The 25,692-nt window shown below is 42.7% G+C and overlaps 1 protein-coding gene across 4 annotated transcripts in view; it reads right to left on the reverse strand.

Moving 5' to 3' along the window:
• GAD1 (glutamate decarboxylase 1) overlaps positions 1 to 25,692 on the reverse strand; it is a 151,990-nt gene that overhangs the window by 69,867 nt on the left and 56,431 nt on the right. The gene's annotated exons all lie outside the window — the stretch shown is intronic.

Raw genomic sequence — 25,692 nt, forward strand, 5'->3', positions numbered from 1 at the left:
GCCTGTTGTAAGGACCTTTTATATGGGGTTATCTGATAATAGGAGGCTGAACACAAAGTGACATCAGCAGACAGTAAAAAAAAAAAAAAACAGATTCCACCCATGCAAAAGTTGATCGTACAGATTCCACTCCACTACTCAACCACTAGGAAGCAGTTCAGGATGAGTCAATGCTATTACAGCCTGCAGGCAAAGTTTACAGACTGAGCAGACAGATAGAGAGGGTAGTGATGGATGATTAATAGCTGGACTACTTTCACTCAGCCTCTTGTTGCTCCTTCCCAAAGGAAGGATAATAAAATCCTTATCTCCCCATAACTGCCTCAGTATGAAGCACTCATTTGTTACCTAACCTTACATTTCAGAAGAGTAAATTAATACTGTGACATGGCTGATTAGTGGAATTGGAACTTTCGCAGAGGCTGTGGATCATATTTTTTTCCCAGTCGATAGTGGTGTTAAAAGACAGCGGTAGAGCCAGGGTAAATGACATGTAATTAATTGCAATGCCATGTATCATTTGGCAGACAGAAGCTAATGCCATCATGTCTTTGTAGTTTTACGATTCTGAGCAACCATTGTCATCAAAAGAATTAGCCTTGACATAGATGGCCAGATGCATTATCAAGAGCAATGTGAGATGAGACAAATACTGTTCTCAAATGCATTAGCTGCCTTGCCAATTGGTACTAGTGGCAAAAATACTGTGAATGCTTTCTTCCATTTTATTTATAAATAGTGGATTGGCTAAAGACAGTTCATACCTCCAAGGTATTCCAAGGAATTTGAATATCTCATTTGCAAACAATGACATCAAGTATTTTAAGTAGTCTGAAGCATTCATTGTTACACCCTAATGAAGTACAGTGGTACCTCGGATTCCAAGCATAATCGCTTCCAGGAGAATCCTCGTAATCCAAAGTACTCACATATCAAAGCGAGTTTCCCCATTGAAGTCAATGGAAACTAAAATTATTAGTTCCGCATTGACTTCAATGGCATGCAATACCGCCGAGGTGGGTGGGCGCCGGAGAGCCTCGGAAACGTCCGGAAAGACCCAAGGACACCTCGGTTGACCTTGGCAAACCTCGGAAAGACTTTGTTCTCAAGGTTTGCCGAGGTCAGCCGAGCTGTCCTTGAGGTTTTCCGTGCATTTCCGAACTGCTCTGCTCGGCTCCGGCGCCCCCTACCTCAGGTCAAACACGGTACTGCACAACGCTTTGGCCTCAATCCTGCTCATTTTGCGAGACAACACTCGCAAACTGAGTTAGGATTTTTTTTAAATACAGTGCTCTTATTGCAAAGTGCTTGTTAACCGCGTTACTCGCAGTCCGAGGTTCCACTGTACTACCAATACAGATACTCACAAGATTATCACAAGTGACATTCAAACATTGCTACCAGATGTGAGCCAAATATTAGCACCCTAATAACTATGCATGTCACTGTGGGGTTGACCCTCTAAAACTGGAGAGTGCAAAATTGGGTGCAGCTGTGAATGGTAGCCAATCAGCTTCTAACTTCAGCTTGTTCAATTAAGCTTTGACAAAAAAAAACTGGAAGCTGATTGGTTACTATACAGAGCTGCACCAGATTTTTCACTCTCCAGTTTTAGTAAATCAACCCCAATCAGATTGTGCCAACGTTTTCAGATTTACTGACACAGATGTGACACGAGGGCTTGCCTGTTTGGATATAGATTGAATGGAAAGTTGAGTGGGTCCTTGTACTTTATAGTTTTTTTTGGTAGATCTAAAAGTGATTGTACATACTGTAGGTTGTACATTTAAATTGAAACATATGTAGACAGCTTTAGAGCTTTTACAAAGCCAGAGCTAAATTGTCTTTAAAAGACCAAATTATCATATCCATATGCTCTGATGTATCTGCTGTGCAACCTTCATTTTCTCAGTTATATTATACGGGAAATAAAATGATAGCAAGCAAAGAGGTCACATGAGTTAGAGAGAGATTGAAAAGCAGCAAAAATATTTGTACTATTTTACTAATTGGCTACATTCTTTTACTGTTGTGATGTGTTTGTGACTTGTCTCACCACAATGCTATATAATTAATATGAGTCATTTCTTTAAAGAAATAATTGCTTTATCGCCTTCAGTTGTCATCCTGTAGATAGTGTAGTAATGGCCTCTGGGCTAGTACCAACAGGCCTTAACTGATTTAATGTTCCAGAAAAATTCTAGTAAAGCTGCTTTGTGAACTATTTAAAGTAAAACTTCAACTTGACTAAAACACCTATATAGTTTCTCATGGCCAGTGTTGTTTAGAGGCATAAACACAACCCATTAACGGGTTTATTTTGAATCTGGAACTGAAAGTACTGGTAATTTACAGATAAGATGCACTTAAAGGTCACGCCCAGATTCAATCTCTGTCCGTTCCCAGCCACTTTAGGATCACTGTCCCCATGTACATGGGACGCAATAGGTGTCGTGCTGCATCTGCACCCTCCACGTCACTGGACTATGGTGAATAACACCATTACTGGAATGAAACCAACCACTGCTTTATGGGAGTTGAGCTTTTCTTTTGTCACTTCTAAAAGGAATCTTGTAATGAAAGAAATTTTGGAAGCCACCATTGCTGACCTCTTTTTAACCTCCCTGGCGGTATGATTATTTCAGAAAAAAGGTGCTGAAAGCGGTACCATTATTTGCAAGGAAATTTGGCGTTTTATACTGTAGGCCTGTAATTTTTAGGAATAACTCACTTAAATCTGTCCAAACAAGAGTCTAGTAGGCATCCCGGGTATGAATTTTTTTTAAAAACCAAATTATAATATAATTGTATTTGGCGCCGTTCTCCGATCCCGTGCGTCGTAACGTCGCAGGGAACGGAGATCGGCAGCACAGGAGGACACTGTGTGAATCGAGCGAGGTCCCGCTCGCTCAAACACAGCGCGGTGGCATCGCTGGATCCAGGGACAAGGTAAGTAACGTTGTCTCTGGCTGCAGCGAGGCGAGCCCGAGTCTGACTCGGGGATACCACTTTTGGTATAAAAATTCCACCCCGAGTCAGACTCGGGAATACCGCCCAGAGGGTTAAACATACCACTTGCCTGGATGTCTCCGGTCGTAAAACTTTTTTAACCAATGACTTCTGGGAAGAAGTAGTGCACATGTATTGATTATTTTAATTCCATTACCTTAAGATGTATAAATTGTTTGATAGAAATAGCCAGCAAATTCCAGCTGTCCAGCACATGCTCCCTTTTCTGCTGATTCTTATTTTTGAAATAACTTTTTTAACAGCGATCTTACCAAAAACCTTCTACCTAAAGGACAAATTCACCTTCTTTTCTTTAAGAAGGCTGTGCTGTACCAGTCAGGGCAATACCTGAATTAGGGCTGAAGGTAAATATGCTACTGGGTGTGCTATACTCAGTGAGGTAGGCAAAATTAATTTAACCTCCCTGGCGGTATGATTCTTTCAGAAAAAAGGTGCTGAAAGCGGTACCATTATTTGCAAGGAAATTTGCCGTTTTATACTGTAGGCCTGTAATTTTTAGGAATAACTCACTTAAATCTGACCAAACAAGAGTCTTGTAAGCATCCCGGGTATGACATTTTTTTAAAAACAAAATTATAAATTATAATATAATAAATAACTATAAATAATTATAAAAAATAATAATGTATTTAGAATAAAAATTATTTAATAATGTAATCCCTGAGAGAGATATGGCATATTAGATATTGGTAGTTTAAAGGACTGAGACATGTGGCAGACAATTTTCCCAAGTTACAGGAGTCTATGAAATGTGACTTGGGGAGTCAAATGCCACTATTTGCCAGGCCTGTTCTTGCAGGACACTGAGGAACTGAGACTGAAAGGCTGATATGACCTATAACAATAGGACATCTGATGGAGGCAATATTGGATTCTGGAAGACCTGTCACACTGGCACATGCCAGTGTAGTATTTTTGTCGGGCCTAGTATTTACAAATTATTTGAGGAGTATTGTAAAGCTTGCTCTCGGTGTAAAATTAATGCACCCCAACCACATTTTTGAAGTCCACTGGCATCCTTGATTATATTTGAAGTTCCTTTTGAGAGGGTTGCTATGGGTCTCCTCAGACCACTGCCAAAGTCCACCAGGGCACACCAGCACATATTGATATCCCTTGATTATGCCACCCAAATCCAAATCAATCTCTGATGAAAGAGCTGTTCCACAAGTTGTTCTATACCAACATTCCTAAAGACATTTTGGCAGACCAAGGAACCCCTTTTACGTAAAAGGTAACCAAAGAACTGTGGCATTTGTTGATTTTACTGATCTATACACCTTGGTGTGCCACCCCCAAACTGATAGACTGATACAATGGTTCAACTAAACCCTGAGAGGTATGTTAAAAAAGTGGTTAATAAGGATGGAAAACACTGTTGCCATACCTAATATTTTCAAAAAGGGAAGTGCCACAGCTGTCCACAGAGGGGACTCCTGAATATAGACCAGGAAACATGGGACCAAGAGGCCATATGTCACAAAAAATGTGTCAAACACAATGCTCAGATGCAAGAAGGGATAGCAGCAGTTATTTCCATAGTTTGGGAACATATGCAGCAAGCCAAGGGGAGGGGGTCAGGGCTTACACTTGTTCTGCTAAAATCAGAACCTTTAACTTGGGAAGTCCAAGTTTAGTTTTGGTGCCCATTTTAGAGAGTACAATTCTAACAAGTGGCAGGTTAAAAAACGTTGGGCTAACCATACATTTACACAACCAATACCAATGTGTGTACAATTAAATATGTGATAATAAATGTGTATAGTCAATGTTTGGCATCTTTTTGTTGTCATAAGGAAAAAAAACATTGTTTTTTAATGATATTGTTTGTCTGACACTGTACAAAGTCTAAATGGCAGGTTTCTGTGATGTCAAAAATTGAGACAAAGATAAATCATTTAGAACTTTTTCCACCTTTAATGTGACCTATAAACTGTAGAACCCAATTGAAAAATAAACTGAAATCTTTTAAAGGGGGGGGGGGGTAAAACTAAAAAAATTAAATAATGTGGTTGCATAAGTGTGCACACTCTCTTGTAACTGGGGATGTAGCTGTGTTCAGAATTAAGCAATCACATTCAAACTCATGTCAAATAGGAATCAGTACAAACCTGCCATCATTAAGGCCGGATTCACACTGGTGCGACCCAACACAAGTACTACATTGGATCCGACTTTGCCCTGCGACTTGAAGCCGACATATGTCCGACTTACAATGAACGGGGATCCAACTTGGATCCCTGTCAATACCAGGCACTGTTTGATATGAATCTTGAGGGGGAACTCCACTCCAAATTTTAAATAAAAAAACTGCATTGGTTCCCCCTCCAAGAGCATACCAGGCCCTTGGGTCTGGTACAGATTTAAAGGGGAACCCCTACGCCGAGAAAACAGCGTGGGGGTCCCCCAAAATCCACACCAGACCCTTATCCGAGCACGATTAACTTCAAATAAAGTTCAGATGCTCTAGTAGGTCTTTCCTGACATTTTCTTGGTCGCATTCTACAGCAAAAGACATGGTCCGCAGAGCGCTTCCAAAGCATCAGAGGGATCTCATTGTTGAAAGATATCAGTCAGGAGAAGGGTACAAAAGAATTTCCAAGGCATTCGATATACCATGGAACACAGTGAAGACAGTCATCAGCAAGTGGAGAAAACATGTCACAACAGTGACATTACCCAGAACTGGATGTCCCTCCAAAATTGATGAAAAGACGAGAAGAAAACTGGTCAGCAAGGCTGCCAAGAGGCCTAGAGCAACAATTAAGGCGCTGAAGGAATATCTGGCAAGTACTGGCTGTGTGGTACACATGACAACAATCTCCTGTATTCTCTATATGTCTGGGCTATAGAGTGGCAAGATTTTTCTTTTGAAGAAAAATATCTAAGCCTGGCTAAATTTTGAAAAAACACATCTGAAGTTTCCCAAAAGCACGTGGGAACTGTGTTATGGTCTGATGAAACCAAGGTTGAACTTTATGGCCATAATTCCAAAAGATATGTTTGGCACAGCACATCACCAAAAGAACACCATGCCCATAGTGAAACATGGTGGTAGCAGCATCATGCTTTGGGGTTGTTTTTCTTCAGCTGGAACAGGAACCCTAGTCAGGGTCGAGGGAATTATTAACAGTTTCAAATGCCAGTCAATATTGGCACAAAACCTTCAGGCTTCTGCTAGAAAGCTGAACATGAAGAGGAACTTCATCTTTCAGCATGACAATGACCCAAAGAATACATCCAAATCAACAAAGGAATGGCTTCACCAGAAGAAGATTCAAGTTTTCGAATGGCCCAGCCAGAGCCCAGACCTGAATCCCATTGAAAATCTGTGGGATGATCTGAAGAGGGCTGTGCACATGAGATGCCCTTGCAATCTGAAAGTTTTGGAGTGTTTTTGCAAAGAAGAGTGGGCAAATATTGGCAAGTCAAGATATGTCATGCTGATAGACTCATACCCAAAAAGACTGAGTGCTGTAATAACATCAAAAGGTGATTCAACAAAGTATTAGTTTAAGGGTGTGCACACTTATGCAACCATGTTATTTTATTTTTTTATTTTTACTTCTCTCCACCTAAAAGATTTCAGTTTGTTGTTCAATTGAGTTATACAGTTTATAGGTCACATTAAAGGTGGAAAAAGTTCTGAAATGATTTATCTTTGTCTCATTTTTTTACATCACAGAAACCTGACATTTTAACAGGGGTGTGTAGACTTTTTTCATCCACTGTAGATTAAAGTTCTGAGAAACAAATTTTGGGTCTAAAATAAAATTGGCTGTGCAACTGTCCAAAATAGGAGAGGACAGATCTCTCATGTAACGTATCCCATTTACGTTACACCGCTGCAGGTTTACAGCGTAAGTGCCTGATTCACAAAGCTCTTACCTGTAAACTTGTGGCGGTGTAACGTAAATGCGCTCGGCGCAAGCCCGCCTAATTCAAATGGGGCGGGCACCATTTAAATTAGGCGCGTTCCCGCGCCGAGCGTACTGCGCATGCTCCGTCGGGTAAATCACCCGACGTGCATTGCGCTAAATGAGGTCGCACGGAAGTCATTTGTTTAGACGTTAACGTAAATGGCGTCCAGGGCCATTCACGGATGACTTACGCAAACTACGTGATTTTTTAAATTTCGACACGGGAACGACGACCATACTTAACATGGCTTAGAACACCTAGGGCTCAGCCCTAATTTTACGACGCGTATCTCGACGGAAACAACGTAAAGTTAGAGCGACGGGTAACGCGGACGTTCGTGGATCGCCGTAACTAGTCATTTGCATATTCTACGCCGACCGCAATGGCCTCGCCACCTAGCGGCCGGCATAGAATTGCATCCTAAGATCCGACAGTGTAAGTCAATTACACCTGTCGGATCTTAGGGCTATCTATGCGTAACTGATTCTATGAATCAGCCGCATAGTTAGGACGGGCGGATCAGAGAGATACGACGGCGTATCAGGAGATACGCCGTCGTATCTCTTTTGTGAATCTGGCCCTTAGTTACTTGCGGGGATATTGGAGGCAGGGCACTTTGTTTAAAAAAAATCACCATGCATGAAACAGCTACGGTATAACAATAACAGACAATCAATGTAAAATAAGACTTGATGGGTAACAAAAAATGCTGTCAGATACACCCATCTTCACTTTTACATTAAATGTATTAAAATGTATTCAAGTACGGCATATTTCCCAGACTGTTACTCTTTTAAATCGAACTCCAACTGGCACTCTTTCCTCTGAATTTTTCCATTTTATTTCCTTACAGTGCTCTGGTCCTGGGTTTTTAATCTTAAAATTTGTATGCCCTCCCTGTGGCACCAAATTTCCCATAGTTTAGGACTGTGATGGGGACATACGTTTATGCTTTTTTTTGTGAGCAGGGGCTGATAATTGTTGACGTTGACCAAGGTAGATGTTTTTTAAATTCTAAGAATATGAGGTTCATTTACTAAGGCCAGGTTCAGGCTGGTACGTCATGTCGTACGAATGTGGATCCGACTTTGCCCTGCGACTTGAAGCCCGTCTTTAATGAACGGGGATCCAACTTTGATCCCAACAATGCAGGCACTTTGTGTCTGGCATGAATCTCTAGGGGAAAATCCACGCCAAATTAAAAAAAAAACATGTCATGGTTCACCCTCCAAGACAATACAAGACCCTCTGGTCTGGTATGGATTTTAAGGGGAACCCCCACCAAAATCCATACCAGACCCTTATCCGAGCATGCAGCCCGGCAGGTAAGAAAATGGGGTGGGGGCGAGCGAGCGGAGTTGCACCCTCCAGTTTTAGTAAATCAATCCCTTTGTCTTTTCACAGATTTTTTCCCCACATTGACATGACAGAGCAAATAATGTAGCAAGGTCATGTCTTGTGTGTCAACATTTTGGAAGGAAAACCTGTCTGTCTTCCTTGTCTAGGCAAGTTTGAAAGGAATGCAGTAGCTTCATGGTTGTGCGAGCAACGGCATTAACTTATCGCCAATTATTGCTCTTCAGGCTAATGCACTGAAGTGGCATCCAGTTGCCAGGCAACTGAGTTTTTTTTTCTCATTGAGTATTAAAGCTGCACACAGGGTAATTTGCATTAGCAAATTTAGCTCAACTGCACATTAAAACCATAACTTAATTCACCAGGCATTGTGCCAGCAAATAATTACAGGCATAGCTTGGTTTCCATGGAAATCAATCTACAGTGTCGGATGCCTTTTAGAGCGTTTATATGTCTATGCATACAGATGTTTATATGTTGTCACCCAGGTGTTGAGTTTTCACATGATAGTTTTTAGGAGCACTATCAAGGCATTTTGCCAATAAATTTGCCCTAATAGAAGTGGAAATAAGAAGTTAAATGTTTCTGCCAGCAAAAGCAAAGGATTTGTGCCTTCCGAAATGACAGATAGTTAGTGATTCAGCTATGTGTAGGTTTATGATCGACAGCTCAACAAATAATCTTTGTGATATCATGGCTATCTAGGCCAGAGTAATGGAGATGAAAGGAGACATGAGAGAGATTGTGAGAAAAGAGCCTTGTTCTACTTGCGTATGGGTCCTATAGCAGTGTTATTGGCTGCAGTTCTCCCACTCATCCTTAGTTTGAATAAGTGTCTACAAGGAACACAATTATCTTGGTCTGACTTGCACTAAGGGGTCTATTTATACAAAATTTGTTGAACGAATGTGACAAGCATTCGCCTATTTTTGATAAATTCTGACTGTACTTTGCTTTATACAGAGATTTCCCTATGATCGTCAACTCCATCTGGTGGCCATAATGTTGTGTTCCTGAAATACCTCATTCAGAAAAAATACTGCATTATGGCCACAACATGGAACCAATAATTATAGAAAAGCACTGTATTTAGTAAAATACGGTCAAAATTCATTAAGGTTGGATAAATGCTTGTCAGGCCTCGTACACACAACTGTTTTCCCGGCAAAATCCATCTAGAAAATTGCTGGCAGAGCATTTTTGCCGAGAAAAACGGTTGTGTGTTTGTTTTTCGTCGAGAAAACTGTTGTGAATTTTGATGGGAAAAAAAGAGAACATGCTCTCTTTTTTCTCGTTAGGAGTCTCAATTTCCTCGTCGTGTTTCTCGTGGGGCTGGTTTATGACGAGAAACACATTCGTGTGTATGCTTAGAAACCCGCGAATGCTCAGAATAAAGTATAAGACGGGAGCGCACCTCACATAAAGAAAGCAGTACAAAGAGAACAGGAGACGTTCTCATACAAGTACATGGTACAGTAGGCACAGATCAGGAATATGGAATGCTGTGGTAACAAACGCTTTAAAGGGGAGTGCCAGCCTTTTTTTAGGTTTATTAAAAGTCAGCAGCTACAAAAAGTGTAGCTGCTGACTTTTATTAAACAGACACTTACCTGCTCCACGGTCCAGCGACGCGGCCGCCAGCGACATGGCCGCTCCTCTCCCCCCCTCTCCAGCCGGCGCCTCCATTCATAGTGTGGGCTCCCGGCCGTGACAGCTTTCGGCTTCACGGCCGGGCACTCACTGCACATGCGTGAGTCGCGCTGTGCTCTATGAATGGATAGGCAATCTCCTGGGACCTGTCACGTGTCCCTGGAGATCGCCTAGAGGGAGGGGCTGCCTAAGGTGAGAAGAGAAGTCGCAGAGGCGGTCCCTGGGCAGAAGGAGGAAGTGGGACAGGAAGTCCCCCTTCCTACCGAAGCCCCCCCCCCAAAAAAAAAAAATTACATGCCAAATGTGGCATGTAAGGGGGTGAGGAGTGATTAAAGCGGAAGTTCCACTTTTGGGTGGAACTACGCTTTAAAGCGGTAGTTCACCCTCCTTCACCTCATTATTCCATTACTTTCGGCATCGTAGCGCGAGCTACGGTATGCCGGTCTTAAATTTTTAATCCCCGTACTCACTGTGCTATTGTTGATTGAAGAATCCGACTCCCGCGGGGAATGGGCGTGCCTATGGAGAGGGAGGATGATTGACGGCCGGCTCTGGCACGTCACGCTCCTCGAAGACAGCCGGAGTAGGTCTCGGCTATTCACAGCGCCTGCGCACAGGCTATGCGCAGGCGCCGTGAATAGCCAAGCCTATTTCGGCTATTTCCGGAGAAGCGTGACGTGCCAGGGCCGGCCGTCAATCACCTTCTCTCACCATAGGAACGCCCATTCCCCGGATTCTTCAATCAACGATAGCACAGTGAGTACGGGGATTAAATATTTAGGACCGGCATACCGTAGCTCGCGCTACGATGCCGAAAGTAATGGAATAATAAAAAAAAACATTTTTTTTTTTTTTAACAGGGTGAACCCCCGCTTTAAGTCCTGTAAACTTCTAGTGCTAAGCTCCACTTCCTGACATTCAACTATCCAGCGGCAGAACTTCAGTGACAATAAAGGTGCTAGCATTTGAATGGCAGAGACCGCTAGGAGGGTCGGGGATTAATCTGGATATGGTTAAATGATGAGGCCCCATGTAAAGCCTTAGCCTAGGATGCAAGGATTCACTATGACAAAGGCCATTACACAGCTAATTGACAACACCACATTGTGCCTGCATATCAGCACTGTTGTTATGTTAGAAACATTTAAGGCTTGGTTATATTTTAACTCGTCAGCACTGTGATAATTATTCCACATGCATTGATTGCATTGTTTGTGCAGATAACAACATACAATTCTTGTCAATGGAGATTGTCTGATTTGTTATCATCCATGCATTCAGCATGTCATAAGCCAAGACCTTACTCAAGATATGGCCTGACCTTGGTGCAGCCGGACTGCCTGTCTAACCAAGGAGATAAATGAAAGCTGCAAATTAACAGCACTGGCCCTTAAATGGTACACACGGGCGAATATCAGGAGACAAAACTTCCGACATTCGGCCTGTGTGTATGTCGGTCTGTCCGGGGGTTGAACGAAAAAAAAAAAAAAAAAAACGAATAGTGTGAACAAGGCTTTAGTAATGATAAATTTTGCGATTTTTGTCGATATTGTTTAATTATAGATAGCATATATGTTCAAGAAAATATTATATACAATTGTTTAATTGGAGTGCTCCAATGATAGTGAATTTACATAGCATTCTGCACTTTCTAAGAATGTCCCTTAGTGACAGCCTTTCTCTAACTTTTTTTGCACATTTAGCTTTGTGTTATCTGAGCTTCAGCTAATTAAAGACAAGTAAAACCAAACATTTGACATATTGCAGCTTGCCAGTCCTCACATACATTGGCTGCATTTGGTTTTAATTTAACCACTTCAGCCCCAGAAGAATTTACCCCCTAGTGGGCGAGGAAGGGGTTAAGTGTGTCCTAGGGAGTGATTCTAACTGTGGGGGGGGGGCTGATGTTGTTTGTTTTGCAAAAATTAAAAAACCCAGTGGTGATTAAATACCACCAAAAGAAAGCTGTATCTGTCTCAAAAAATTATAATTTTTTTGTTTGGGTACAGCATTGCATGACGGCACAATTGTCAATTGAAGTGCAACAGCACTCAAAGCTGAAAATTAGCCTGGGCAGGAAGGGGGTGAAAGTTACCTTTATTGAAGTGGCTAGACCCAATTTTAATAGGGAGACCCTCAGTCGTAGCAAATACTTGGGGGAATTTTGCATACTTAACCTGTCCAAATACTACTATGAGGCTGATCTAGATCCGTGAACTCCCCCCCCCCCCCCCCAGACACAAAACACTCTTCTGGGCAGTGGCAGGCCGTATATTAGGGGCCCCTAATCTACATGCAGGGCCCTCGGACGCATGCATTCCAGTGTTTTTTTTTTAGAAGCATGTGATTATAGCCAGAGGCTCTAATTGGCTTAAAAAAAGGGTGGGCTTAGGGCGCAGTAGGTGCGGGCTGACCGACCAACGGGGGGGGGGGGGGGGGTGTCGTGTTTGCCGCCCCCCCGCAGAATATACAGCACCAGCCGCCATAGTCCCCAAGGCCATGGACTGTAATCCTTTTAGTGTCTACAACCACTTTTGGATCAATTAAATAGTCCAACAATGTTTGTCTAATCCAATCACAAGGCTTACTATGCATGTGTGGCTATTACTCAAAACACAATGTTCTCTCTGGCATTTTGCAACCATTTGGCATTTAGGGAATAACTAGGGGACTAACTCAAGTAAAGCATCTGATCACCACAGATGGGATCCCGATCCTGCGTAAGAAAGAGCTTCCTAATGCACAGGAGCAGAATTTCCGACGGAAAAAGTCAGACAGAAGCTTTTCATCAGATATTTTCCGTCCGTGTGTATGCCCCATCTGACTTTTTCCGTCAGAAATTCCGACAGAATTAAATAGAGAATCAGAATTTTTGTTTGTTTGGATGCAATTCCAACGGACGAAAAACCATGCATGCTCGGAAACAATTCGACGCATGCTCAGAAACATAGAACTTAATTTTCTCGGCTCGTCGTAGTGTTTTATGTCACCGCGTTCTTGACGGTCAGATTTTAGTGTGACCATGTGTATGCAAGACAGCTTGAGCGGTATTCCGTCGAAACTCCGTCGGAAAAAACGCCAGAGTTTATTCTGATGGGAAACCGGTCGTGTGTACAGGGCATAACAGTGAGTTAATTTGTTACCTACAAACATTTTCTACAATTGAACATTCCGTTTCTGGATGGTCCTCTTGTCCTTACTGCTTTAGAGTAATACTGCCTATCTGACCCTTGTGCACCTGGTATAATCACTCTAACATATTCCTTGCTATCAGCTTCCTCCTCCCATCAGCCCCCCATATATACTCAGAAATGGGTAGTTTATCTGGACACAGGCTTGGGTGCACAGGGCTGGTTCTTTACTCTTTGACTTATAAATGCTCTCTTTGGACAGTGTGTACTACACTAAGAATAATGGGACAAATGGCATCAGACTGTAATCTATACTCCACTGGTCAGTGGCTTAGTAAAGGACTGAGACTTGTAGATCATTTGTCTTCAGGTCAATTGTTTACTGTTCTGTTAGCCTGACATTGCTTGTGCCAGCACTGATGTTTGTTCTGAATGCATTGCATTTGTCAGAAGAACCTAGTGGCTCCTAAGTATACTGAATGCGATATATACATATATACAGTATCTCACAAAAGTGAGTACACCCCTCACATTTTTGTAAATATTTTCTTCTATCTTTTCATGTGACAACCCCTAAGAAATGACACTTTGCTACAATGTTAAGTAGTGAGTGTACAGCTTGTATAACAGTGTACATTTTCTGTCCCCTCAAAATAACTCAACACACAGCTATTAATGCCTAAACTGCTGGCAACAAATGTGAATATACCCCTAAGTGAAAATGTCCAAATTGGGTACATTTAGCAATTTTCCCTCCCTGGTGTCATGTGACTCATTAGTGTTACAAGGTCTCAGGTGTGAATGGGGAGCAGGTGTGTTAAATTTGGTGTTATCGCTCTCACTCTCATACTGGTCACTGAAAGTTCAACATGGCACCTCATGGCAAAGAACTCTCTAAGGATCTAAAAAAAGGAATTGTTGCTCTAAATAAAGATGGCCTAGGCTATAAGAAGGCTGCCAAGACCCCGAAACTGAGCTGCAGCACGCTGGCCAAGACCATGCAGCAATTTAACAGGACAGGTTACACTCAGAACAGGCTTCTCCATGGTGGACCAAAGAAGTTGAGTGCACATGCTCCAGAGGTTGTCTTTGGGAAACAGACGTATAAGTGCTGCCAGCATTGCTGCAGAGGTTGAAGGGATGGGGATCAGCCTGTACATGCTCAGACCATATGCTGCACACTGCATCAAATTAAAGATGATGCACAAGAAAGCCCTCAAACAGTTTGCCGAAGACAAGCAGACGAAGGACATGGATTACTGGAACCATGTCCTGTGGTCTGATGAGACCAAGAAAAACGTATTTGGTTCAGATGGTGTCAAGCGTGTGTGGTGGCAACCAGGTGAGGAGTACAAAGACAAGTGTTTCTTGCCTACAGTCAAGCATGGTGGTGGGAGTGTCATGGTCTGGGGCTGCATGAGTGCTGCCGGTGATCTGCCGATATGGTTCCTCCTATCGGTATGGTTCCCCCCTTGACTGCACAGGCGCAATCCGAGCCGACGGAAATCATCGAACCTGATCAGCTGTAGCAACAGGTCCAGGGCGACGTGGAATTCGCTGTAAGTGGCCAGTCGGCCTCACATCCTCGCTGTGCTAATTCGGCCTCCTGGCTCTTTTTTTAACATCCTCCAAGTCCACAGGGATGTTAAGGAATGAGCCTGGATGCCGCGCATGGGCCCTGTACAGCTGATCAGGTTGGGAGATTTCCGTGGGCTTCGTCTGTCAAGACAAGCAGGGAACCATATCGATAGGGGAACTAGCTCAACAAGACACCGGCACTGGGGAGCTACAGTTCATTGAGGGAACCATAAATGCCAACATGTACTGTGACATAAGCAGAGCATGATCCCCTTCCTTCGGAGACTGGGCCGCAGGGCAGTATTTCAACATGATAATGACCCTAAACACACCTCCAAGATGACCACTGCCTTGCTAAAGAAGCTGAGGGTAAAGGTGATGGACTGGCCAAGCATCTCTCCCTATTGAGCATCTGTGGGACATCCTCAAACGGAAGGTGGAGGAGCGCAAGGTCTCTAACATCCACCAGCTTCGTGATGTCATCATGGAGGAGTGGAAGAGGACTCCAGTGACAACCTGTGAAGCTCTGATAAATTCCATGCTCAAGAGGGTTGAGGCAAGTGCTGGAAAATAATGGTGGCCACACAAAATATTGACACTTTGGGCCCAATTTGGACATTTTTACTTAGGGGTGTACTCACTTTTGAGTGGTTTAGACATTAATGTGTTGAGTTATTTTGAGGGGAAATTTAAACTGGTTTACAAGCTGTACACTCACTACATTGTAGCAAAGTGTAATTTCTTCAGTGTTTTGAGGGGTGTACTTACTTTTGTGAGATACTGTGTGTATATATATATATATATAGATCTATATATATATATAGATATCTCTCTCTCTCCATATATATATATATATATATATATATATATATATATATATATATATATATATAGATATATATATATATATATATATAGATATAGATAGATATATTCATCCAAAAACAGTACACATTCCTTTTAGTGAATAGCCATCAGTGTGTCCCAAAAAACTCATCTAATGAACTAAAAAATTCGGCCTTGCTGGAAGCTTCAGATTAATTAGAGATATTGCTTTTAATTGTCATTAAAGGATCATTTACATAGACATTGCGTACTTAGGTGACCTCTGTTCTGCTTCTCTCTTTGTGAACAGGACAAAACCAGAGCAAGCCACTGATAAGAAGAAGGGACCATTGATCTACGTGTTAATCTAAAAGTCAATGGTATTACTGGCTTGTGTGTCATTAATCTGCAGAATAAATTCCTCACTAACACAGCATTTTATACACTGATATATAGTTTATAGTTTTCATTTTTTAATTATTTTCTCTATAATTTGTTTTGTGCACTCAAAAAAAACAAAAAAAAAACAAACAAACCCCAAAGACAGCGCCCCCCTCCAAGCCACTGTAATAATGATCATTGTAAATACATAGAACTACACTATATTACCAAAAGTATTGGGACACCTAGTTGTAGCAACTTTGCTCTTCCTAGAGACTTGCCATGCAAAGTTGCTACAAATTGGAAAAGTGTCAACTAGAATTTGCCAGTGAGAATGTGCAGCAAGTTACCAGACTTATGCCGCGTACAGACGATCGGACAACAAAACCGTGGATTTTTTTTCCGACGGATGCTGGTTCAAACTTGTCTTGCATACACACGGTCACACAAATGTTGTCGGAAATTCAGATCGCCAAGAACGCGGTCACGTACAACACGTACAACGGTGCTATTAAAGGGAAGTTCAATGCCAGTCGTGTTAGTAGAAGTTTGGTGAGAGACGATTCACGCTTTTCAGCCTCGTGCTTTTCAGTCCGATTGTGCTATCTCCATTGTGAACGCTAGTTTTACCAGACCGATCGCTTCCGTCTCGTACTTGATTCAGAGCATGCGTGGAATTTTGTGCGATGGAGTTGTCCACACACGATCGGAATTTACGAGAACAGATTTTGTTGTCGGAAAATTTGAGAACCAGCTCTCAAATTTTTTTGGGCGGAAATACCGACAGAAAATGTCCGATGGGGCCTACACACGGTCAGAATGAGGTGACCATTGTTTTTTTTTATAAAAATGGAAGTTAAAAAAAAATGTTTTTGTGTTATTTTGAGTCACGCTTGCCTTCTCTGACTAAAAAAAAAAACATTAATTGCAGCCTCACTATGCCACCAAACGCAGCCACTGTGCCATCACATGAATCCACTGTGCCCATCAAACACAGCCACTGTGCCATCACATGCAGCCACTGTGCCCACCAAACGCAGCCAATGTGCCATCAATTGTCGCCACTGTGCCCATCACACGCAGCCACTGTGCCACCAAACGCAGCCACTGTGCCATCACATGAAGCCACTGTGCCATCACAAGCAGCCACAGTGCCCATCAAACGCAGCCACTGTGCCATCAATTGTCGCCACTGTGCCCATCACACGCAGCCACTGTGCCACCAAATGCAGCCACTGTGCCATCACATGAAGCCACTGTGCCATCACAAGCAGCCACTGTGCCCATCAAACGCATCCACTGTGCCATCAATTGTCGCCACTGTGCCCATCGCACGCAGCCATTGTGCCCATCACACGCAGCCATTGTGCCCATCACACGCAGCCACTGCACAGTGGCTGCGTGTGATGGGCACAGTGGCTGCGTGTGATGGGCACAGTGACTACATTTGATGGGCAAACTGTCAGCACACTGGCGGCAATTGATGGGGCAAACTGTCAGCACACTGGTGGAAATTGATGGGCACACTGGCAGCACACTGGCGGCAATTGATGGGCACACTGGCAGCACACTGGCGGCAATTGATGGGGCAAACTGGCAACAATTGATTGTAACAGACTGTGAAACAACATTGATTCTTTCTTAAAAATGGGGGGGGGGGGCGCAGTTTGCCATCTTCGCCCAGGGCACCAAATGGCCTTGTCCCAGCACTGCCTGGCATCCTAACAACTAATGATGTCATTGGTTGATAAGTAAGATGTCGGGCACCTGCATAGCATCCTTGTTTTCCCCTCCCCCCTCTGGCAACACTGGGGTCATGTTGGCACAGAAAAGGGAATGAAACGGAGGGAGAAGAGAAACACTCGAATACTAGTCAGTACCAGTTTGCAACAGTGGATCAATAAATCCTCTCCAATTCTGGGTGACCCACGTGAGTGGATGCTGCTACGATATTATAAACTATTAGTTCCGTTTTTACATATTAGAATGGGGTGCCTTGAAGTTGTGTATAATGTTAAATGGTGCCTTGATTAAAAAAAGGTTAAGAAACACTGCCCTAGAATAAATGAACAGTTACCCACAAATGGGAGAGGTTTCGGGTTTCCTGGAATTGGGCTTTCAGAAAAATACTGTGGTGTCCTCTATCTACATACGCTATCCACCTCACCTTGCGATCTGGATGACAAAAGAGCAGAGGGAAAACTGATAATGTAATCTCTCTGCTCAATCGATTGTCTCCTCCTATCAGGGCCCCCTAGTGGCATGGGTCTCTTGGGCAGTGCCCGAATAGTCAGTGCAGCAATTGATGGGGCACATTGGCAGCAATTGATGGGGCACACTGTCAGCAATTGATCGGGCACACTGGCAGCAATTGATGGGGCACACTGGCGGCAATTGAAGGGCACACTGGCAGCAAGATTTTTACATACTGTCCCTCGTTTTACTGAGGCTGATGAGGCCCCCTAGTGGCATGGGGCTCTTGGGCAGTGCCTGAATGGTCAGTCCGCCCCTGGCTGATTGGCACCCAGTCCTGCCCTTCTCTCTTCCAATCTGAAGACTAATCCCGAGTCAAACTCTGTTAGTAACACTAGTTGCATTAAAAAAAAATGCCTTTAATGATTTATTAAATAATACCTACCCGGCTGCATTCATTTGTGTTTTAGTATGTGTCTGGTGTATAGCGCTTGGGTACCCTCCTGACAGATCCGCCCTGTATTTAGAGCTCTAGGTCTTGCTCTGGTAACAAGTGGACTAAAATTTATGAAACAGTTGAATTAGATCAATATGTTCTGACTACATTCTAGTCCGGTTTTCTTTTCTTGTAGTATTCCATTACTCTGACAGCTACATGTGTAAGAAAGAATAAAAACTACAAAGAACTTGAATCTTTTCTGAATTAGTGTCTGTGACGTTCATACGGGACCCTGTGCTAACTCAGATGTCAGCCCTCGCCGATAGCAGGCAAGATTTTATCCTTATTGCTGTTCGCTGCCATCCCTGCTTTGGATAAGGGTGATAAGTGTGAATTTTTGTTTCAGACACAAATCCATTGTCTTATTCCTTATCCAAATTTGTCACATCAAGGACTTGGCACCAAGTCTGATGCCAAGACAGAACTTGTGTATCTGTCTTGATAACCAGACATTTAATACCTCCCGGCAGATGTGGCATGAGATAGTTCTAAAGAAAGATTCATCCTAAAGCGGCATGGTACATAATCACTTTAGAGACTATACATTTCTTAAAGCGGGAGTTCACCCGAAATTTTTTTTTTAACATTACATTGAGGCTAATTATGTGAAGCAGGATCGGGTGTTTTTTTTTAAATCAATGCAGTACTTACCGTTTTAGAGATCCATGTTCTCCGCCGCTTCCGGGTATGATCTTCGGGACTGGGCGTTCCTATTTGATTGACAGCCTTCCGACGGTCGCATACAGTGCGTCACGAGTTGCCGAACGTCGGTGCGGCTCTATACGGCGCCTGCGCACGGACGTTCGGCTACTTTCGGGAACGCGTGACACGCTGTATGCGACCGTCGGAAGGCTGTCAATCAAATAGGAACGCCCAGTCCCGCAGCCCATACCCGGAAGCGGCGGAGAACATCGATCTCTAAAACGGTAAGTACTGCATTGATTTTAAAAAAAACACCCGATCCTGCTTCACAAAATTAGCCTCAATCTAATGTTAAAAATTGATTTTTTGGGTGAACCTCCACTTTAAGGCAAAAGGCGAATACATATTTAGTATTGCGAGGGAAATGATGCGTCAGGTTACTTACACCTAAAAAAAGGTACAAGCAACTGTACTAGAAAAGAAGGGACAGAGATGATACGTGACCAGGGCTTTATTTCAGTGGGAACATGGGACCTCTATCACTGACTGTATGTAATGTTAAGGGGTTTTGGGGTGTGCTGCGGGGTCTATTAAAGCTGGGGGGATCTATTTTTTCTGGGGGGTCTGTTGTTGCTGGTGGGGGACCTATTGTTGCTGGGGGTGTATCTTATATTGCTTGGGGGGTCAGTTATTTCTGGGAGAGATCTACTTTTGAGGGAGGGGTCTATTGTTGCTGGTGTTGTGGCGATAAATGACCCCCGTCGAATAATGCCCGCCCTTTACTGCGCAGGCTGTACATGGCGCCTGCGCAGTGAAGACGACATTGAGCCACACGCTGCCGCATGCTCCCGATGCTCGTGCAACTCTGCAAGGGGCAGGTGTATTATTCATTGAACTCTGCAAGGGGCGGGTGTATTATTCATTGAACTCTGCAAGGGGCGGGTGTATTATTCATTGAACTCTGCAAGGGGCGGGTGTATTATTCATTGAACTCTGCAAGGGGCGGGTGTATTATTCATTGAACTCTGCAAGGGGCGGGTGTATTATTCATTGAACTCTGCAAGGGGCGGGTGTATTATTCATTGAACTCTGCAAGGGGCGGGTGTATTATTCATTGAACTCTGCAAGGGGCGGGTGTATTATTCATTGAACTCTGCAAGGGGCGGGTGTATTATTCATTGAACTCTGCAAGGGGCGGGTGTATTATTCATTGAACTCTGCAAGGGGCGGGTGTATTATTCATTGAACTCTGCAAGGGGCGGGTGTATTATTCATTGAACTCTGCAAGGGGCGGTGTATTATTCATTGAACTCTGCAAGGGGCTGGTGTATTATTCATTGAACTCTGCAAGGGGCGGATTCATACAGAAGAGGCCGTATTGCATCATGATGGGCAGAGCTCATATGATGGGGGTGCATTTCTCAAAGGAGCAGAGTATTATTGAGAAGCGTGTAAGGGACGGATGCCTACAGAAGAGGCCGTATGCGCCCCCATCGTATGAGCTCTGCCCATCATGATACAATGTGGCCTCTTCTGTATGCATCCGCCCCTTACAATACACACGCCCCTTGCAGAGTTGCACGAGCATTGGGAGCGTGTGACACAATGTAGTCTTAATTGCAAAGGCACAGTGTACAGCTGATCCTTTGTCCTCCGTACTGCGCAAGCGCTGTGCCTGTACAGTGTTGGCATTATCCGGCGGGGGTCATTTCTCGCCAGAACACCGGCTGCTGGAGAATCTATTGATGCTGGCTATGGGGAGATCTGCCAGGGGTCTATTGTTGCTAGGAGATTTTTTATTTTGGGTGGTCCATTGTTGTTGGGGGATCTATTGTTGCTAGAGGGGGACACTATTGTTACTGGCTGCAGCATTAAAGTGGTTCCATACAAACGACTTTTCACCACAAAATTATACTTGGTTCTACATTCTCTAAAAGGGCAGTAATGGGAACTGGGAAGGGGGTGGTGCTCGGAAGTGGGTAGGGGTGGAGAAAAGGTGTTGGAAAGGGGGAGTTCCTGTAACTATTCTCTGAGCAAAAAAAAAACTTGTACGTGATTATAACCAGATTTTTAGGTAGCCTGATGTAATTTTGTTCCTTAGCTTACTGTATATTCCACCAGTGGCGGTGCATCCATAAAGGGCGCAGGAGCGCTGCCCCCTCTCTCCTGCACCGCTCTCTCACCAATAGATCGATTCATGCATTGCATGAATCTATCTATTGTTGCCGCTGCCGCCCCCTATTCAGGTTTACGACCCCTTGTCGGGTGCCGGGCATCTGAATTACAGCGGCGGGGGTGTTTTTGGCTCTATGGCTCTAATAGGCGTCCTGATTAGAGCCATAGGCTCTAATAGGCTTCCAAATTAGTAAACAGCGGGTGCAATGCTGTGCTTTCGGTGGTTACACAGTGTTGTGTTAGGGAAGTGAATAAATCACTTCCCTAACACTGACCTGCCTCTCAGCCAATCAGGTGTTCGGGTTTGGTTACCCTGTCACCTGATTGGCTGAAGCGACAGGCGCTGTGATAGGACGCCTATCAGGTGTCCAATCACAGCAGAGACAGGAAGAGGATGGGAGAAGACATGGAGGACTCGGAGTGTGGAGGACAGCGCAGAGACAGGTAAGTGCCGGGCGGGGGGCACACTGGCAGCATTTGATGGGGCACAGTAGCAGCAATTGATGGGGCACACTGGCGGCAATTGATGGGGCACACTGGCAGCAATTGATGGGGCACACTGGCAGCAATTGTTGGGCACACTGGCAGCAATTGATGGGGCACATTGGCAGCAATTGATGGGGCACACTGTCAGCAATTGATCGGGCACACTGGCAGCAATTGATGGGGCACACTGGCGGCAATTGAAGGGCACACTGGCAGTAATTGATGGGGCACAGTAGCAGCAATTGATGGGGCACACTGGCAGCAATTGATGGGCACACTGGCAGCAATTGATGGGGCGCATTGGCAGCAATTGATGGGGCACAGTAGCAGCAATTGATGGGGCGCATTGGCAGCAATTGATGGGGCACACTGTCAGCAATTGATCGGGCACACTGGCAGCAATTGATGGGGCACACTGGTGGCAATTGAAGGGCACACTGGCAGCAATTGATGGGGCACAGTAGCAGCAATTGATGGGGCACACTGGCGGCAATTGATGGGGCACACTGATGGTAATTGATGGGGCACAGTAGCAGCAATTGATGGGGCACACTGGCAGCAATTGATGGGCACACTGGCAGCAATTGATGGGGCGCATTGGCAGCAATTGATGGGGCACAGTAGCAGCAATTGATGGGGCGCATTGGCAGCAATTGATGGGGCACACTGTCAGCAATTGATCGGGCACACTGGCAGCAATTGATGGGGCACACTGGTGGCAATTGAAGGGCACACTGGCAGCAATTGATGGGGCACAGTAGCAGCAATTGATGGGGCACACTGGCGGCAATTGATGGGGCACACTGATGGCAATTGATGGGGCAAACTGGCAGCAATTGATGGGGCACACTGGCAGCAATTGATGGGCACACTGGCAGCAATTGATGGGGCACATTGGCAACAATTGATAGGGCACACTGTCAGCAATTGATGGGGCACACTGGCAGCAATTGATGGGGCACACTGGCGGCAATTGATGGGGCACACTGGCGGCAATTGATGGGGCACACTGGTGGCAATTGAAGGGCACAGTGGCAATTGATGGGTAATTTGCATAATCATTGCACAGAGCAGGTAAGTATACCATGTTGTTTTTTTTGTTTGTTTTTTATAAAAGTCACCACCCATAGGGTCCCAGAGAGATATAAGAAAATGGCAGGTAGTTCAACAATCCGGCATCTACCAAAACATTCAAATACCAGATTTCAGTGGACTGACTCTTTAATACAGAGGGACTGCCCCTCCAGCAAAGGGTGTGCCCTCCACAACACATGGGTTCGAGCAGCTGGAGACAGGTGCATTGATGCCTTGCCTTACCAGCTCAATTTGCTTTAGTAAATTACAAAGATCAGAGATAGACAGACCCCCCCCCTCCCCACCCCCTCCTCTCCAGACTAGCATTTAGTCGCAAAATGGCCCATTAAATCCATGCCACATTCTATTTATAGAGCACATCCACCTTTACTATAATCACTCTATGGCACATTTACATCCCTTCCCCAATCCTTATCCTCCTGGAGCAGCACAATATAAGAATCCTGTGTTTGCCAGATAATATTTATTTATCTCAGGCTTGTAAGGTTTTTTCATATGCAAAAAAAAAAAAAAAAAAAGATAACAAATAATTGATTGTGGCAACAGAATATACAAGCAGATATGAGGATGTGCGAGGAAGAAATGTTTGGATGGGAATGGGTCAGGAGGTCCTATGGAAAGGCAATGGGAAGGCAATGGAAAGGCAATGGAAAGGCTATCTCTCCCAAGCAGGTCTGACTGCTGGCTCTCTAATGTGTTTGTCATTAATCTTTCCTCCCCGGGGATCGCAGTTTTGTAGTGAGATAAGCTGGAGAAATTTTCAGCACTCCATGATCGGACAGCTCCCATGGCTGCCACATTCCCACCGGGCTCTCCAGCCATTCTCAGCGATAACCTATGCCAAGCCCCAGATTGCTGCACCACGCCTGCATTACACGGATGATTAGCGACACATAATTAAGTGCCATAATGAAGTGCTGCTGGATCTCCATCAACGGATACGGTCATTTTTAAATGTCACTCCTCGATTAAAGGAGAGGGGATTTTTTGTTTTTAATAAAATAAAAATCTATATATATTATTTAAAAAAAAATTGTAAATATATATATATATATACACCCGATTTAAATAATATATACAGATTTTTGTAATGCATATATACACACATTTTTTATTGTAGTAAAAACAAATAAATAAATAAATATATATATATATATATATATATATATATATATATATATATTATTTTTTAAATATCTATCTATCTATCTATCTATCTATCTATCTATCTATCTATCTATATATATATATATATATATATATATATATATATATATATATGTGTTTTTATTTAAATAATAATAATAAAAAAAACTTATATATATATATATATATATATATATAAATATATATATATATAAATATATAGATAGATAGATAGATAGATAGATAGATAGATAGATAGATAGATAGATAGATAGATAGATAGATAGATAGATAGATAGATAGGTAGATATTAGTAAAAACAAATAAATAAAAAAAAAAAAAATATATATATATACATTATTTTTTAAATATCTATATATCTATAAATCATTCTATCCATCTATAAATCATTCTATCCATCTATAAATCATTCTATCCATCTATCTATCTATCTATCTATCTATCTATCTATATATATATATATATATATATATATATATATATGTGTTTTTATTTAAATAATAATAATAAAAAAAACTTATATATATATATATATATATATATATATATATATATATATATATATATATATATATATATATAGATAGATAGATAGATAGATAGATAGATAGATAGATAGATAGATAGATAGATAGATAGATAGGTAGATATTAGTAAAAACAAAAAAATAAAAAAAAATAATAAAAAAATAAATATATATATACATATATATGTGTTTTTATTTAAATAATAATAATAATAATAAAAAAACGTATATATATATAATAATAATAATAATAATAATTAGGGTTGTCCCGATACCACTTTTTTAGGACCGAGTACAAGTACCGATACTTTTTTTCAAGTAGTCGCCGATACCGAATACCGATACTTTTTTTTAATGTCATGTGACCGTTTTCAAACCACAATACAGACCAAAGATATTTTCTTTAGAATTATGAAGAACTGGTACATCATGGCCATGGTGTGGGGCTGTTTTTTAGCATACGGTACTGGAAAACTACATATCATTGAAGGAGTGATCACTGTCAGTGCAGCTCATCGGTGCCAGTGCCCAAAAGTGCAGCTAGCCAGTGCCACCTATCAGTGCAGATCAGTGCCCATTAGTGCATCAGTGCAGGGAGGCAGCTTATTAGTGCATCTCATCAGTGCCACCCAATCAATGCCAGTGCCACCTATCAGTGCCATCCATTTATGAGTGCCATTCAATCAATGCCAGTGCCACCTATCAGTGCCATCCAATGGTGCCATCCAATTTGTGTTCGATGTCACAAAAAACAAAAAAAAAAAGTATTCTATTTTGGTATCGGGAGTATTTGCGCGAGTACGAGTACTAGCGCAAATACTCGGTATCGGTCCCGATACCGATACTGGTATCGGTATCTGGACAACCCTAATAATAATAATATAAAAATAATATAAAAATAATATAAAAACGTATATATATATATATATATATATATAGATAGATAGATACATATATATGTGTTTTTATTTAAATAATAATAATAATAATAATAATAATTAAAAAAAAACGTATATATATATAGATAGATAGATAGA

Source organism: Rana temporaria, chromosome 6 (assembly GCF_905171775.1).
Source record: "Rana temporaria chromosome 6, aRanTem1.1, whole genome shotgun sequence".
Lineage (NCBI taxonomy): Eukaryota > Metazoa > Chordata > Amphibia > Anura > Ranidae > Rana > Rana temporaria.